Source organism: Corvus brachyrhynchos, unplaced genomic scaffold (genome assembly GCF_000691975.1).
Source record: "Corvus brachyrhynchos isolate BGI_N302 unplaced genomic scaffold, ASM69197v1 scaffold523, whole genome shotgun sequence".
In the NCBI taxonomy this organism is placed as follows: domain Eukaryota; kingdom Metazoa; phylum Chordata; class Aves; order Passeriformes; family Corvidae; genus Corvus; species Corvus brachyrhynchos.
Window position 1 is genome coordinate 1,783,038 of NW_008237265.1, and position 15,609 is coordinate 1,798,646.

General features: G+C 40.5%; 1 long non-coding RNA gene across 1 annotated transcript in view; it reads right to left on the bottom strand.

The window, feature by feature from the left end:
* LOC108445772 overlaps positions 1-15,609 on the bottom strand; it is a 121,137-nt gene that overhangs the window by 9,815 nt on the left and 95,713 nt on the right. Inside the window, exons 8-10 of the long non-coding RNA XR_001860746.1 lie at positions 9,666-9,749; positions 7,491-7,642; positions 499-557 (exon numbers count right to left, since the gene is read on the bottom strand). This is a non-coding gene — a long non-coding RNA (uncharacterized LOC108445772). The remainder of the gene's footprint in view (positions 1-498; positions 558-7,490; positions 7,643-9,665; positions 9,750-15,609) is intronic.

Genomic DNA, 15,609 nt, shown 5'->3' on the forward strand with positions numbered 1-15,609 from the left:
GAAAGAGTGCCTTGTCAGTTGGTATTAAAAACACAGCTCAGTATTACATTTTCTGATTGTGAAGCCTCTTGGGAGTCAAAATATGCAACACATTTTCTCTGAAGAGTAACAAGCTGAAACCTAAAATCTTGTAGGTGGTCTTTAGAATCAATTTCTTCATGTCCTGTGCACAGCTCCATTCCAATTCCCCACATATGAAAAATACATAACCTCTTAGCTCCAAATTCATCTGCCTTATGGTTCCTCTTAGCTCCTATTTAAAAACTACTAAATTCTATCTTAGCTATCATGTAAGCTATTGTTCTGTGCCTGCTCAGGGATGACAGATTTCAGAATTTAAGATCTGCCCTGCCAGGAGCAGATTACACCTTCTCTGAAGACAGAAACATGCACATTACTAGTGTCAACTCAGAAATACAGCAAGCAGACTTGGTGCAACTGAAATAATTGATTCCCTTCCCCTTATCAACACAAAAAGTAAGAGCCATGTAGAAGTACCTGCTTTTCTATCCCACAGCATTGGTAGCAAACACACTGGACAGTATTTCAATATTTTCCTGTTGGAGAAATAAGTTTTAGGCACAGAATCCATGACATGTAACTTACGATATACTTCGAAAGACATATCTTAGTTGTGAAAGTAGGTCATGCATTTAAGGCATTTCTAGACTCTTCATGTAAATATTTTTGTGTGTATAGAATAGTATTTTAATTATTTGTCAGAGTTCATTCTCTAAGAACACAAAAGGAACAGATATTTCTAAGAGTTCTCATAGGGTAATAAGTACAAGTACTTCTTTACAATCTTTTACTTTATGCATTGCACATTTGGTTCTTAATGGAACTGCATGCTTGAAGCACACCTCAGAAAAAGTTGATACAGTAGAAGAAGTTCTTGTGTGAAGATCGCAGACTGCACAGATAGGGAGCCTGACTAAACAATACCATGACATCTTCAAACATTTACTACCTTGCATTATTTTGGGACTCTTGGAATTTCCTCGATTGGAGTTGGGTATTTGTTCACCTATGAGCAAGTTATTCCATGAACAAAGTTAAAGAGGGGGAAAAAAGACAAGAATGTTAGAAAGCAAGAGAGTTTATGTGTTGTGATGTGAATTGAGTCTCCAGCCAGAACTTTTATCAGGAGAATAAAAGAAACAGAAGCAATTTAAATCAGCACCACTATCAATTTATCCACTAGGTGTCACAAAATAATCATGCAACCAGATGAAAAGCAATTATATGTAAAATGTGTCAGTGTACTACATCAATGAAGTGCTGCTTTGAAATGAAATCTGTGATAAGAGCAGATGCAGGAAAATGTCATGGATCTCATGAATATGCATAAACTGTCAGGAGTGTATGGGAACCTGTGCCATGACACACAAAAGCTGTTGCTAACCATGGTGTATGTCATGTAATGGATTCACATACAAGCATGTAAGTGTTCCATTAAAAAAAAGGTCTTACCAAATCCTAAAAGCAGTATTACCAGTCCTCAGAACTGCAAGATTTATGCTTCTTGCTTTTTAATACTCCAGCTACTGGACAAATGCATTGTCTCAGATTCTCTACAAATATGTAAAAATCCCTCATGACTACAGGGAAAACACTGCCAAGAAAACAAGTTCTGGGGGCTAAAATGTATGAGGAAGAAAACCATAAATGTATCATTAATATTAGCATAAAATCACCACAAATGCCAAACACTGGAATTGGTAATAACATGTGACAGACACTCCTCAGATCCAGACTGTTCTTTTGGAAGGGCAGGGTAGAAAATTACCAAATGGTTCTGCAGCCATTATTTTCCAGAAATTAGCCTCTACTGCATAAGCAGTATTTTTGTTCTTAAATATTCGTGGACCACGTACACCTGCACTCATCCAAAACACTGAGTGCATTAAAGGATTAAGGCTGGGCTGTGGAAGCAGGCACCTTGGCTTCCAAAATGTTTCTTTAATAACAGTAACTTTTCCTCAGAGTTGCATAAAATTTTTATGGGCCAAGTAGACTCCAGTGTGAATTTATCATTATTGGTACTCACACATAATCCAGACAATTAAAAATGCTGTAATCACTAGCATATACAACATTATGAAGTAGAACAGGCTGGTTAGATAAGAAAAGGAAACATACCCTGGACATTTTTTATCATCCAAACATAAGAGTACCAGGGCTATATATGCTCTGCTGCCAAGTGCCATTGCATAAAGCCAGCCTAAGCAATGTCAAAACCCCTTCCCCCTTGTCACAAATGCAGTAAAAGAACATATGCCCTACCAGGGCACTGTATACTGCAGTTCGTATGTTTTTATCCTGGCTGTAAAAACCAGGCTTTTTCAGGGTGTAAGCAAGCTCACTTGATAAAGTTTTGATTTTTTACAGTCTTTCTCTGTAAGATGAGCCGTCTAAATGTCAGAGCTGGCCAACATTATGCAAAGCTTGGAAATATTTTCTTACTTGGTGATCATAGGGAAGCTTTTCTTCCCTGCAATTTTCCCTTGTTTTTTTCAGCAACTCAATTAAATACTTGCGCTTACAGGAACACAGGTTCAAAGCTGAGAGAAATACCTTTTGTTTGTTTGTTTGTTTCCAATACTAGCACAAATTAATGTGTACATGCTAAAGGAATCTGATGTTGTGAAATACACTTTCAGAAAAACTCAGAACTATTCTCTGAAGTTCTCTCCACATTAAAACTGTTATCTGACTTTAAAGAGCCCTCCAGTGATGCCCATTCAAGCTGGCAGAATTCAGACCCTCCTGAAGTCAGTAAGAATTTTGTTATCATGTAGCGAAGCTGTGATTTCCTTTTAGGCACAGCCAGACAGAAAAATGCTGAGGTAACTATTCATTACATAAACTCCTGCCTCTTTGATGCCAGAAGGTGAACAAGCAGATGTACAGTACTATTAATTCTCCTTAAGGAACTTAAGTTGCTCCTTTTTGATCTTTCAGTGGTCCAAGTCTGCAATATTTTTTTTGTTTTAGTCCTTGTTGTGAAAAAATCAAAGAATGACAGAATAATTCAGGTTGTAAGGGGACCCTGAAAGCATCCCATCCAACCACCTGTTCGAAGCAGGTCTAATTAATCAGGTTGCTGAAGCACACACCCAATTGAATCTTGGACACCTCTAAGGATGGAGAACCCACAACCTCTCTGGGCACCTATCCCAACCTTTGACCATTCTTTGGTTAAAAGATTTTCCTTTGATCTGACTGGAATGTCCTTTGTTCCAGCTTATGGCTGACGGCCCTTGTTCTATTGCTGCGCAGCTCAGAGAAGAGCCAGGCTCCACCCTCCCACCCTGTCATCAGGCAGCTGCTGGCAGCACTGCAGGTCTCCCCTCTGTCTTGCTCTTCCCTGCCTGGACAGACCCAGCTCTCCCAGCTTCTCTGTGCTTGCCACGTGGCCCAGCTCTGAGGAGCCTGGTGGTCCTGCCTGGGTCAGTGCATGTGTGGTCTCACAGTGCTGGTCTCTCTCCTGAACAAGGGCGCTCTCAAACTGGACACAGCATTGATTAGAGGGATGGAGCAGCTCTGCTGTGGAGAAAGGCTGAGAGAATTGGGATTGTTCAGCCTGGAAAAGGGAAGCTTCAGGGTGACCTAAATGTCCCAGTACCTAAAGAGAGCCCACAGGACAGACAGGGAAAGACTACTTAGTTATAAGGGCCTGGAGGGACAAGAAAAGGGGGACTGGATTCAAACTGACAGAGGGCAGGGATATTGGGAAGAAATTCTTCCCTGTGAGGGTGGTGAGGCCCTGGCACAGGTTGCCCAGAGAAGCTGTGGCTGCCCCTGGATCCCTGGAAGTGTTCCAGGCCAGGTTGGATGGGGCTCTGAGCAACCTGGTCTAGTGGAAGGTGTCCCTGCCCATGGCAGGGGGTTGGGATGAGATAAGCTTTAGGGTCCCTCCCAACCCAAAGCATTCTGTGATTCTAACACAGTCTCACAAGTGCTGTGAAGAGGGAGGATCACTGCTCTGAGCTGTGCTTTTGCTCGTGCAGCCCTGGATGCAGCTTGCACACGGCTGGTGGGTGCATCAGGACCTCCAGATCCTTTTCTGCTGAGCTGCTTCCTACACAGCTGTTTCATCATGATCTCACTGATGACAGTATTTACACCATTTCCAAATTATCAATATTAATTTTATTTATTATATTTTTTTAAAAATTTCATCTATCCTAGGCCTCACTTGGCCTTGAAGTGCTGTGAGTAGAACAGCTTAGGAATGTGAATGTACAGCAAATGTGCTTCCCATTAGCTCTTAATGCCATAAATCTAAAATCCTTGATACTACTGTTAGAGCACTGCTTCCACTCAAATCTTAAAAGAAGCTTTAGACAGCATAGTAAGACTCAGCAGCCACACAAGACACTTACTGCTGTGTAGGACAGGCTTGCAAATGCACGTAGATCAGAGGTCCCGCCCTTATGCATCAGTATTTCACTTACAATGGAATAATTTTAAATTACATTAAGAACTACAATCATATTCTACTATCATTTACTTTTTCATACCCTCTGCCACTAGAAATATGCTTGAAGATATCCATCCAGCCCCAAGTGCACGATTCTGGGAAAGTTTCCATTTAGATGAGAACATTTATGCTCATAACTAAATGATTTTTTTTAAGCTTAATTCAATATGAATAACTAGTTCAACTTGGTGTCTGCTCATTAGTGAGCAGTTGCAAGGAACTGGTTAATCATTGTTTGCCATCTGCTTTGGAGAATCAGCACTGTACAGAATCTTTTCTGCAGCAAATAAACCACAATGCACAAAGAGCACTAAAGGAAAATTTTGTTTTCAGCTATGGGGTGTTTTTTAGCACTCCCCATCGGATTTCTTGGCCAAAAATGAAGGCAGCCCCTTTCAGGTATTTGCTGTTCTCTCAGAAAGGCTCCAAATTCTCTAATCTCTCCAGTCTGTTTTATTAAAACCAACTCTTAAGTTCTTCTAAACAGACAAGCCAGGACTTAAAACACTACATTGAGTCAAAAAGTACATTTGCCTCCTCACAGAAAAACATCAAAATGAATAAATAAAATTGGTTGACTATCTATGCTGCTTTCTTGGCTCATCTTCCCCATCTGGTGCGACTGACAAATGCTGTGTCATACTTGGAGAGGGAAGGAAGTTTCCATTTTTAGATTTCAGAATCCAGGAGTTCCTAAAAAAAATCATTTACTTCAAAATGAGGAAAAATATATGTGAATGATGTAAAAACGTTCCACTTAAACACAGAAAAATTGCTGGGAAAAGGCACTTCCTAAACTGAGGTTTTCTTAAAATACACATTCCTAACAAGTGGCAAAAAATAGCAGAATAAATGCTGAGCATGAGAAAATCAGTACTGCTAGGCTCACTCTCCTATCAAAGATCTAGTACTGGGGGCCATAATTCAGGTTATGAAAGTCCTTTCTCAAGATTGATTAAAGTTCATTTTAGAAACATCAGCAAGAAAGCCAGGGTCCAATGTTCTTCATATTGAGAGGGCTGAAGACTGCAATCTTCCAGCAGAAAATCAGTGTGTTCCTCTAGGCCTTGCAAATACTGAGCTCACAGTGTATTCAATCATTCAAACAACCTGTCAGTGAAAAACAGTTTTCCTTTTAAAAGCTTCTTAAAACAAACAGTGGGGTAATGCTCCCTCTGACTTCTTGCTCCAGCCATAAATTTCAATCATCCTCCTTTTCTTTGCAGATCTCCTGGGGTATTGAATCATGGAATCACAGAATGGTTTGGGTTGGAAGGGACCTCAAAGATCATCCAGTTCCAGCCCCTGCCATGGGCAGGGACACCTTCCACTATCCCAGGTTGCTCCAAGCCCTGTCCAGCCTGGCCTTGGATACTGCCAGGGATGGGGCAGCCACAGCCTCTCTGGGCAACCTGTGCCAGGGTCTCACCAATCTCACAGGGAAGAATGTCTTCCCAATATCCAATCTAAATCTGCTCTCTGTCAGTGTGAAGCCATTGCCTCTATTCCTGTCACTCCAAGCCCTTATCCAAAGTCCCTCTCCAGCTCTCTTGGATCTCCTTTGGCACTGGAAGGGGCTCTAAGGTCTCCCCAGAGCCTTCTCTTCAAGTTGTTTTATCTAATGACTGGGGAGACCTGCTCTTGCAGATTCCTGAGACTTGACAGTGGTTTGCAATTTGAGATAACTGATACTAACAGAGGTCTTAAAAAGAGATTATCCAGTAAGCCTTTGGAGACTTTAGGGTTCCAGACTCAGTATGGCCTAATATGCAGAACAGGACTCTTTGACAGTCCTGTTGGGATTTCCACTCTGTTACAGCTGGCAGCAAGAGAAAGGAAGATTTAATTAGCACAGAAGAGCTGCATTGCCTTCCAAGTACTCAGCAAAAGAATCTTTGGAACAGAAAAGTAAGCAAGGTGTGAGAGAGGCAGGTCCTCTGGGTATTCAGAAATTTAAGTGAGCTGGATTAATTTACCAACTGGACTACATATTTCCTTCATAATCTTGGGCAAATACCTGGGTCAAGTTTTCAGAAAAATAAATTCAGTCCTTCTGGCTTCTTTAGATGCTAAAATAACTCATCAGACTTTCAAAAGCGAACGGCAACTTGGCTGTCAGTCTCCCTGAAAATGTCACAAGCTGACCCACACTGAAAGCTTTTAAAGATCTACCCCTATCTGTTGAGGTTATGCATCTTAAAATATCCACTTAAAATAGACAGCTGTGCTTCACTTCCATACCTGTAAAATATTGTGTTCCTCCTCTATGTGCTGAGGAAAACAAGTTTGTAATGCCCATGAACCAGCTTTGGGCATCTTCAGCGCTAAGATCATTTAAGTACCTAGACTGACACAGGGCACCTGTTTCACAGGGACTATATCCTAGTTCTGGCTTTGACAAGAAGGGAACTGTGATTCTGTAAACCCTGAGTCATGATCATGAGATGCCACAGATGCCAGGTTGGTTGCTCTAAACTCAGTGGGCAGTCTGGCCTTCAGTCATGGGGATGAGGAGGGCACTTTTCACTCCTTCTCTTAACAGGCCAAGTGCCCCTTCTAGCATGTGTCTGTATTGAGTTTAACTGTTTGCTGTGAAGGCTATTAGACAGTATCTCATTATAAGGCAGAGATGTTTAGATCAAGATCTGACTTCCCTTTCTACATTCAGCAATGTTCTGTGACAGCCAGAGGATACTTAACCAAACAATGCTGGTTTTGAGAGATGAAAACTGTGTCAATACAGACATCTAGTGTATCTTCAGAGTCCTAAACGTGTCTTAAAATATCTTGCATTTAACATAAAGGTCTCTAGCTTGCTTAAAATTTAACTAAAAAATCGGACTTGGATGCAGTAGGATTAATGGGCCCACTCAAGACCAAACTCCTGGCATTCCAGATCACTCCCATTCCCTCAGAAGGAACACAAGTGTTTCTTGAACTTCTTTTTCCAGAATAATTTACTTCTCATTAAAGTGAGATTAGTACAGGTGAAGACATGAAATACCTGCAAAAGTACTCTCTTTGATCACTCATCTGGATCCAGCAGCAGTCGAAGGTCAAAGGCCTTGCCAGCAGTAATTTCACACAACTGATTCCACATTTTGCAGCTGTTTCTTCTGAGAAAGACCTGTCAGGAAGACATATCAACAGTTTCTTCTGCAGGCATGAAAGAGCAGAGGGAAAGCAGATTAATAATGCTAGAGTATCACCCTTAAGCGGGGCAGGAATCAGTATCATCCTTAAGCTTGGCACAGTAAAACATCTCACGTGGGCAAGTACTTTCAGCCTATATCTGTGCCAAGACACAGCTATATAGGGCTGCATTCTTGTAGACACAAGCCAAGACAGACATAAGAAGTCTCTACTCTGATTTTTTCCTATGGATATCTCCACAAGAACATCTTTGGTTAAGGATCATGTATTTTTTATATATATATTTTCCATAAAAATCAACAGCCTTTCTCTAGTATTCAACTTGTTATCGACACTCCCCACTTTGCCACATCGACATTTTATTTGAAGTATCAGTCATAGCATCCCATCAAAATTTAATAGCCACTTTCTATAATTGAAGCATATTAACTCTTGGTTTCACTATGCTAAGGTTTATCTTTCTCCTTCTTTTAAAATTCTAATGATATTAAAAATAAAACACCTTTCTACAGCATGACTCAGAGTGGCATAATATTTCTTTCTTCGGCTCATGAGAAAGCAAAGAGATACAAGCAAAGGCAGAAGAATTCTCTATCCCAGTCTATAGCTTTATACTGAATCCTGAGTGTCAAACCAACAGGGCTTTTAAGAAAAATGTCAACAACTGTAACAGTTACATAAGACATAGTTAGAAAAATATTTTGCAAGGAGAAATGACAGTTTCTGTCACTTGAGAAGATGATTTATACTTTAGCTTTAGAATGCAAGCAGTCAACATGTGACCTGACATTTACTAAAGGAAATCAAAGAGATGTTGAGCAAGATTACAAAAGGCAAAGCACTGATTGCCCTCTACCAGCAGCTCCTCTCTGTAGTACAGAAAGATCTGCATAGTCTTCCTCTCAACATTATGCAAAAAAATAGAAAGGGAGGTCACAACAGCAGCTCTCCCTGTTGTCACTTTGTGCTGACTTGCTCCAGTTACGAAGGCCATCTGGTGCTGTTTGTGCTGCCTTTGTGCCTTGTGTCTCATGTCGCTCTTTACGGACGAGAAGGATTCACAGGTCACATCAGCTGTGTTTTAAGTTTCTTTGCAAGAGAATTTGATGGTTGAAACTGTACATAAAGAGTGTATAGCTGTTGATAACAGAAGATAGTGAAAGGATACCAGGTGCAGGGGTGTCCAAATAGGAAGGATGGCAGGTCAGGTTAGCTGGGCTTCATTACTGGTTCTACTATACACTTCCTGTAGGACTTGAAGTGGTTACATAAGCCCTTTGGGGCTCAGTTTTATTACTTGTTACATGGAGACCATAATTCTCTATCTCACAGTGGTACTGTGAGGCTTATTCATGAATGGGTTCAACTCAGTGCAGGGCAGATAGTCAATACAAATTTTATGCATCACTGAAGTAACATTTAACCTCAGGACTTAAGTGGTATAAAGCCTTGTGCTGGTCTCTGAGCAGTCACTGGATAAATATTAAGCATTCACTTTACTGAAAATATTTGAGACAGGAGTTGTTAGTGCTGATTTTGCATCCCTTAAGTTACAGATTTTCAGGATGACAAATGTAAAAGGACACATTCTTTAAATGCAATGCAAAACAGGTACTAAGTGCATCTCCTTGTGATGGTAATAAATGCCATGAAACAAGCACTTCAAGTCTCAAGGATGACCACTGATAGTATCTGGAGGCATTTCAGTTTAGTGTTGGGAGAAGGGTTGTTTTTACTGGCCTCAGCCAAAAAACCAATTCATTGAATGTGATTGCCATTTACCTGCAGAAACACAGCTACAATTCAGCATAGTAATGAGTTTAAAGGTGCATCTCAAAGATATTTATAACCATATAAATATTTACTTTGCTTACTGTGGCAATCACACAGAAGAAAAAAGTTCTTTTCCAAACATCTTTTTCAAGGTTTCTGAGGATTATTTTTAAACTTTATTGACACAAGTAATGTACCATGAAGACCTAAGCACCAGCAAGAAATGAATCTCCAGTGTGATTACTATGCATACCTTGTCATTTCCTCTGCAGAGATGACCAATCTTCACTTCTTTCATTTTCTAACTTGGTTCCCCAGTAGGTCATTCTTTCTGCTTCTATAGAGAAAGAAAGAAAAAAAATAATTTTATGTGTTATCCTTATGAAGGAAAAAGTGAGAAACAGACATACAAATATTAAATATAGCATTCCAAAGTCTTTTCTGCTGGTGAGGAATGTGTTTCAGTAGAAGGCCAGTGTCCCACCACAAACTTATTTTGGAAGCCTTAATTGAGGGTAAGTAGGGCAGGAATGGCACTTTGTAGAGGGATGACTTACTTTCAGGGAAGCACTATGACAAGATTCCTGAGACCAGTCAATTTAATAGCAGCAAACCTTGAAAGCTGTGAGTAAAAAAAGTGTCCTCTATTTTCACAGCCAAGTGAGTTTAAAGAAAAGTTACCAGATAAAAATATTTCAACCTTTACCCCTGAATATCATCCTTGTTTTCAGACCTTTAAAATTACTGTACCAATCACTAGTAGAAAGATAAATTGTGGTCAGATTAATTGACCAATCATGGACATCAACACATCAGGTATAAATCACTCCTAAAATATAGGATTCAGCAGTTTAGTTGCAGTAGCCAGGGACACATTTTTGATAATGCATTTGTGTCAGTAATATCTTTACATATCCTTTGTAATCATGGTCAAGTACAGAAACCACTATCTCATATAAAAATACATACACTGTGGTGAAATAACAATACCTGGTTTCTTGCATTGTGATGGTGATAGAACTATGGGGAACATGAAAAAACACTCTGTTATGTCCCCACTATGAGGAGAGGAGCTGAGATTCACAGATTCCCCTCAATGTGGATTAAGGTGAGATAACACTCAAAGTCCATAATAAACAGCTCTAATGGCACAAATATAAAAATGGTGACCCTCTCACAACTATATCCACATAAGCTATGCAGAAACACCAAATTTAGTGGAACAAGTATTCAGTAAACATTAGCCCTCTCAACAATTATATCCACTTAAACGGTGCAGAAACACTGCCTGTAATGGAACAAATATTCAGTAAATATTAAGCCTCTCAGAGGTGAGACTGACCCTGAAACGGGCTCAGGGCATGGTGCTGACAACACTAAGGTTGTGGGCTCCATCCCTGTCCCACCTCTGGAACTCTCCCTTAGGGCACTGTCTGAACTCACAGTGCAACTACCTAGGCTTCATCCCTTACACACTCCACACAAGTTACTCTGGGTCATTCCAAAGAAGTGATGCTGTGATTGTTCTGTCACATCACATCACATCACATCACATCACATGCTAACTCTGTTCACTTCTTACTGCTTCTAGTTTTTTTCAGCTAATTCTGCTGCTGTTTTATGAACAAAGGTTACTTTTCACCACAACATCCTTAAAATTTCTATATATAACAGCCCATCAATTCTTCTTAGAATACTGTTTTTCTCCAACAAAAGACACCTTCCATTTTGGCATTTCTCAGTCTTTGACCACCATAAAATCCAAGTGCTTCACAACTCCTTTTGAATGTTACCCCCAAACTCACAGGAGAAAAATTACTGCCTTTGTTTACAGAACAGAAATGTAGAGACAGGGAGAGGATACAGCTCTCTTTTACTGTCTCAGTTAAGGTGATAGGATCGTAGAGAGTGTCCAGACACAGACACAGGGTCCTTCAGAGAGAAACCTGCAGTACATCTTTAACATACATACCCTGAACCAACCCCTTAGGAGCCTCTCTCTTCTCTCTCCATAGCAGCAGCTTAGGAATAACAATTACCTACACATGCACCTAAATTAGATCTAAATGCAAGTGAATGTTCTCTTCACTGCCAAGTCTGAGAGTAAAGTCATATAAAGACTTAAGCATCCTAAAAATTAGGATTGGGTTACCCACTGTGAGATGATATCTGGCCTTGGAATGAAAGGCAGTAAGGCATCAGAGTTCCCCACACAATCTACAAGGAGAGGTAACAGTCTGGTTTATCTTTCTCAAAGCCACCACCTTGGCACTGCTTTGTTTTGCTTTAGTGATCAGAGACCAGCTCCTCTTCCTCAGCTCTGTAGGCGATGTAATGCTTTGCTCTCTATTTAACTCACTCATGTGCCAGTACATCTGTGTACCATTCTGAACAGCTGAAAGAATTTATTTTAGATTGTCACTCAGTTTATTAATAAAGAAGACAAATGCATGTGTGTATTTTCCCTTAAAATAGAATATAGGTACTGTACAAAAATGTACATGAAAAATCATCTTTAGCCTCAGTCAGACATCTGGCCAATGGGAACCTACAGGCAGAAAAAAGTCCAGACACAAGATGGGACAGAAATGGTACAGATAAAGAAACTCTTCAAACTTGACAGCCTTAAGGCTGTATACAAAGTATGTGTTGATACAGTGCCACATTGAGATTTTATAGACTATTCCATTATTACATTAGGCTACAATCCTGCAGGTGTTTAGACATGAAGAACTTTATTCAGTCATGTCAGTGTTTTCATGACTGGGTCTTACATTTCTTCTCCAGAGAGTTAATAAGAAAGCCCTCTCTCTTTGACCGGCTATAGAAGAGCAACAGTTGCCAGATATATTTCTGTTGAAACATGAGAATGCACAAGAAGAAACATCATATTAAACTTGCATCCTGAAATGCACAATGCCTGTGCTCCAGGGTCTTCAAGGGCTTACTGATACACGTTATTAAAAGTAAAGATATGTTTATGTATTATTCTGAATGGGGACATTACTGAACATCAGGGATATTGTTCCCAAACAACAAACATGATCTTCTTTAGCAAGAACTGTATTTTAACGTTGTGAGTAAAAGCAGAAAGAGGAGAATAACAGGAGTATGTTAACTACAGTCTTTGAGGCAGCCAACTGACCCAGCCTGAGAGTCAGAGAACTAATAATAATCCAGCTCTTCTAGAAGAGTGTGGAACTTCCTTTGTACTCAGTATCTACACACCGAGACAGTCAAGCTTAAGTCTACATCTAGTTTTGGCCCAAGCTGCAGAGCTGGTGGTTCCTCACTAATGCAATGCACCAAAAAAGGGTGCTAATGATAACCTCAGCCATTAATGACTGACACTGGAAATCAGTGTACTTGGTTTAGCTTAACCTGGGTATGTACTTTTGAAGGTCGATGGCATAGGCGACCCTTTTCCATGGAAGGTTGCAATACAATAGGATTGCTGTTTTAACTCATGATTGTTGAAATGGAACCCTTACACATCACGACAGTAGTGCAGTATAGAACACCAAATGTTGTAGAACTGACACTTGGTGTCTGCTAAAATGGAAAAGCCCCAGTTTACTGTAGAGCAATGCAAGATGTTTACTTTGTGGGAAGAAAGGAGAAATTATCCTTCTGATTGATTAACCCCCCCACCCCAATGACATGACTGACTGGAACCCCACTGAAATAGGATCTCCACGAAGTGGCACCACTAATCCCATTTTAGGAAAGTGTTGGCTATTAACCTTTCCTGGAATACTTCATATTTGCAAAAGACATCCTAGGTGTGATAACTACAGTTATTTCCTGTGCCCATAAACTCTACAGCCTGTCTGCAACTTTACTAAGTGCAGACTTCTGCGCAAAATGCAGATTTTTGTGACGTGATGCCACTTCAACTAACAACAGAAAACAACTTCTATGGTCCAAGTCCTCAAAACACAGAATCACAGAATATGCTGAGTTGGAAGGGACCCACAAGGATCATCGAGTTCCAGCACCCACAAAGACTAAGGGAATGGGGTTTATGCTGAAATAATATGAAAACGACGCAGGCAAATCAAATCCATTATTGAAAGAAGCAGGTTACTAAAGTAGTTAAGAGTAAGTTAATCATTAGTTGCATTTGAACACTCTTGTATTTACTGTCACTGAAGATGAATACCCTTACAAATAGATTATTTGCAAATGGCTGGAACCCGTGGGCTTAGTCCCAGACTTGTCTGGTGTTTATGCTGTGCCAGTCACTATGCCCAGTATGTGATTGTGGATCCAACCATACAAATCCAAGCTTTTGCCTAAGAATTCTCTGACCTGTTGCACCTACAGTCCAGGGAGATTTTCCACATGCAGTGACTGAGTTCACAACCACAACACTCCTGCCTGTTTATTCCATATACTTAGCACTTGTATTTTTTCTGTAAGCACAGACCACTAATCACTGCTGGAAACAAGACAGTAGGCCAGACAGACCCTTCTCTGGCCCAGAACTCCTACATTCTTAAGAACTTTTAACTGAGGAGACTGTTTCTTTGAAAGTGTTGCTTAACATACATGCATATTGAAACTGCCACATGCTTCTCAGGCTACAATTCACAATCAAATGCTGCAACATGGTATGGGCAGGAAGAACATCACTGCACACAGAGAAGTGCTGAAACTGAAATAGAGTTAATTCAGTTCCTTCAGAGTCTCTGATTCACTGCAGCTCATTGCCAGTAGAACTGCAGCCTCCTCTTAGCCATCAATATCTGGTGCTAGGATTCATACCTTACTGGAAGTTTCCATGGAAAAACTTTATAAAAAACCCCAAAATGCAGACAGTATCAACCAGGCCTTGTGAAAACAATTATGAAAACTGTGAATGCAACAGCAGATGTGCCCGTTTGCAGATATTTCAGTCACTCATAGTGTAACAGGAGCCACACAACTACTGGGAGGGTGTTCCCCGGAAACCACCTGTGTGCAGGTGAGAGCACCTGAGACTCTCAGGACCTGCTTGGGGGAATGGTATACTTTCCTTAACAACTTACTGCTCTTTTACACAAAATGTGGCAAGGGCTATAAGAAGTACTGGCAGGGAATTCCCAATGTGTTTGTCAGGAAAATCAAGCAAGGTGGCCAGAAAATATACAGCTCACTGGGTATATGAAGTTTTTGCGCCTGTGCTGAATCAGCAGTTGTGTCTGATAATGGTTTTGATCCTTCTTTTTTTGTCTTTAACAAGGAAGAAGTATAACTCCTGACATAAACCTATATTGTAGAATGTGCTGAACAAATATTTCATCAAAGGGGAAAAGTTTATCTTAGAGTCACTTTGCTGCCAAATGATTTATTAGAACTCAGAGCCAAGACAGGTAAAAGCCCTAAGGAAGTGCTGTATCTTTCTAATAATTCAACTCTAAGAACAGGTAAACTCCGCATACAGGAGGGCTGGGGTTTGCTAGGAAGCAGAGTCTTGCAAAACAAATAGAGATTTCCTACACATGTCAATGCAATTCTCTGTATCAACACCTGAAAAAGGAGCAGGCATTAAAGAAATGCACACTTAAAGCCATGACTAATGAGGATACTTCTGTATCACAAAGTCTGGATTAGCCAGTGAATCTTTCAAACAATCTAAGTTGAAAAATAGCATTTGGCAAAGTCCATTGACATCTGCCACCACTTTCTTTAGCCTCCTGCATTCCCTGAAGGTACCGCCTGCGAGCTGCCCTGCAGTACCACAGCACAGCAACTGCAGACAGCAGGGAATGCAGACAGACATGCAAAGTGTTTAAAATAGGAAGCACAGGCTCTGTGCTGGGGGCTGGTACAACAGGTGTATATATATATTGGGAACTCATATTAATGAGGCTTCTGTTACACATGTTTGGGGCGGCCGGCAGCCTTTTCAGAAGTAGATGGGTATTTTGGTTAAAATCAGACAGAGTAACCTCGTAGTAACCTCTAGTCTGGCTCACAGCCACAGGGAGGACTCTGAAGGACTGTCCCTTGGTGCTGCATTGATTAGATTTCTTCCCATAATACACCCAGTGTTTTTGCTCAGTAAACCTTACTAACAACTGAATCAAGAATAAAGAGTAAGAGGGGAAATAAAAGCTGAGCTCCATGTGAAAATGGGCCATAAAATTAACAAGGTTCTCAGCATCAAGTAATTCTGTCTGCTCTATTGTGGCCAGAAAGTCAGAGCCAGAAAA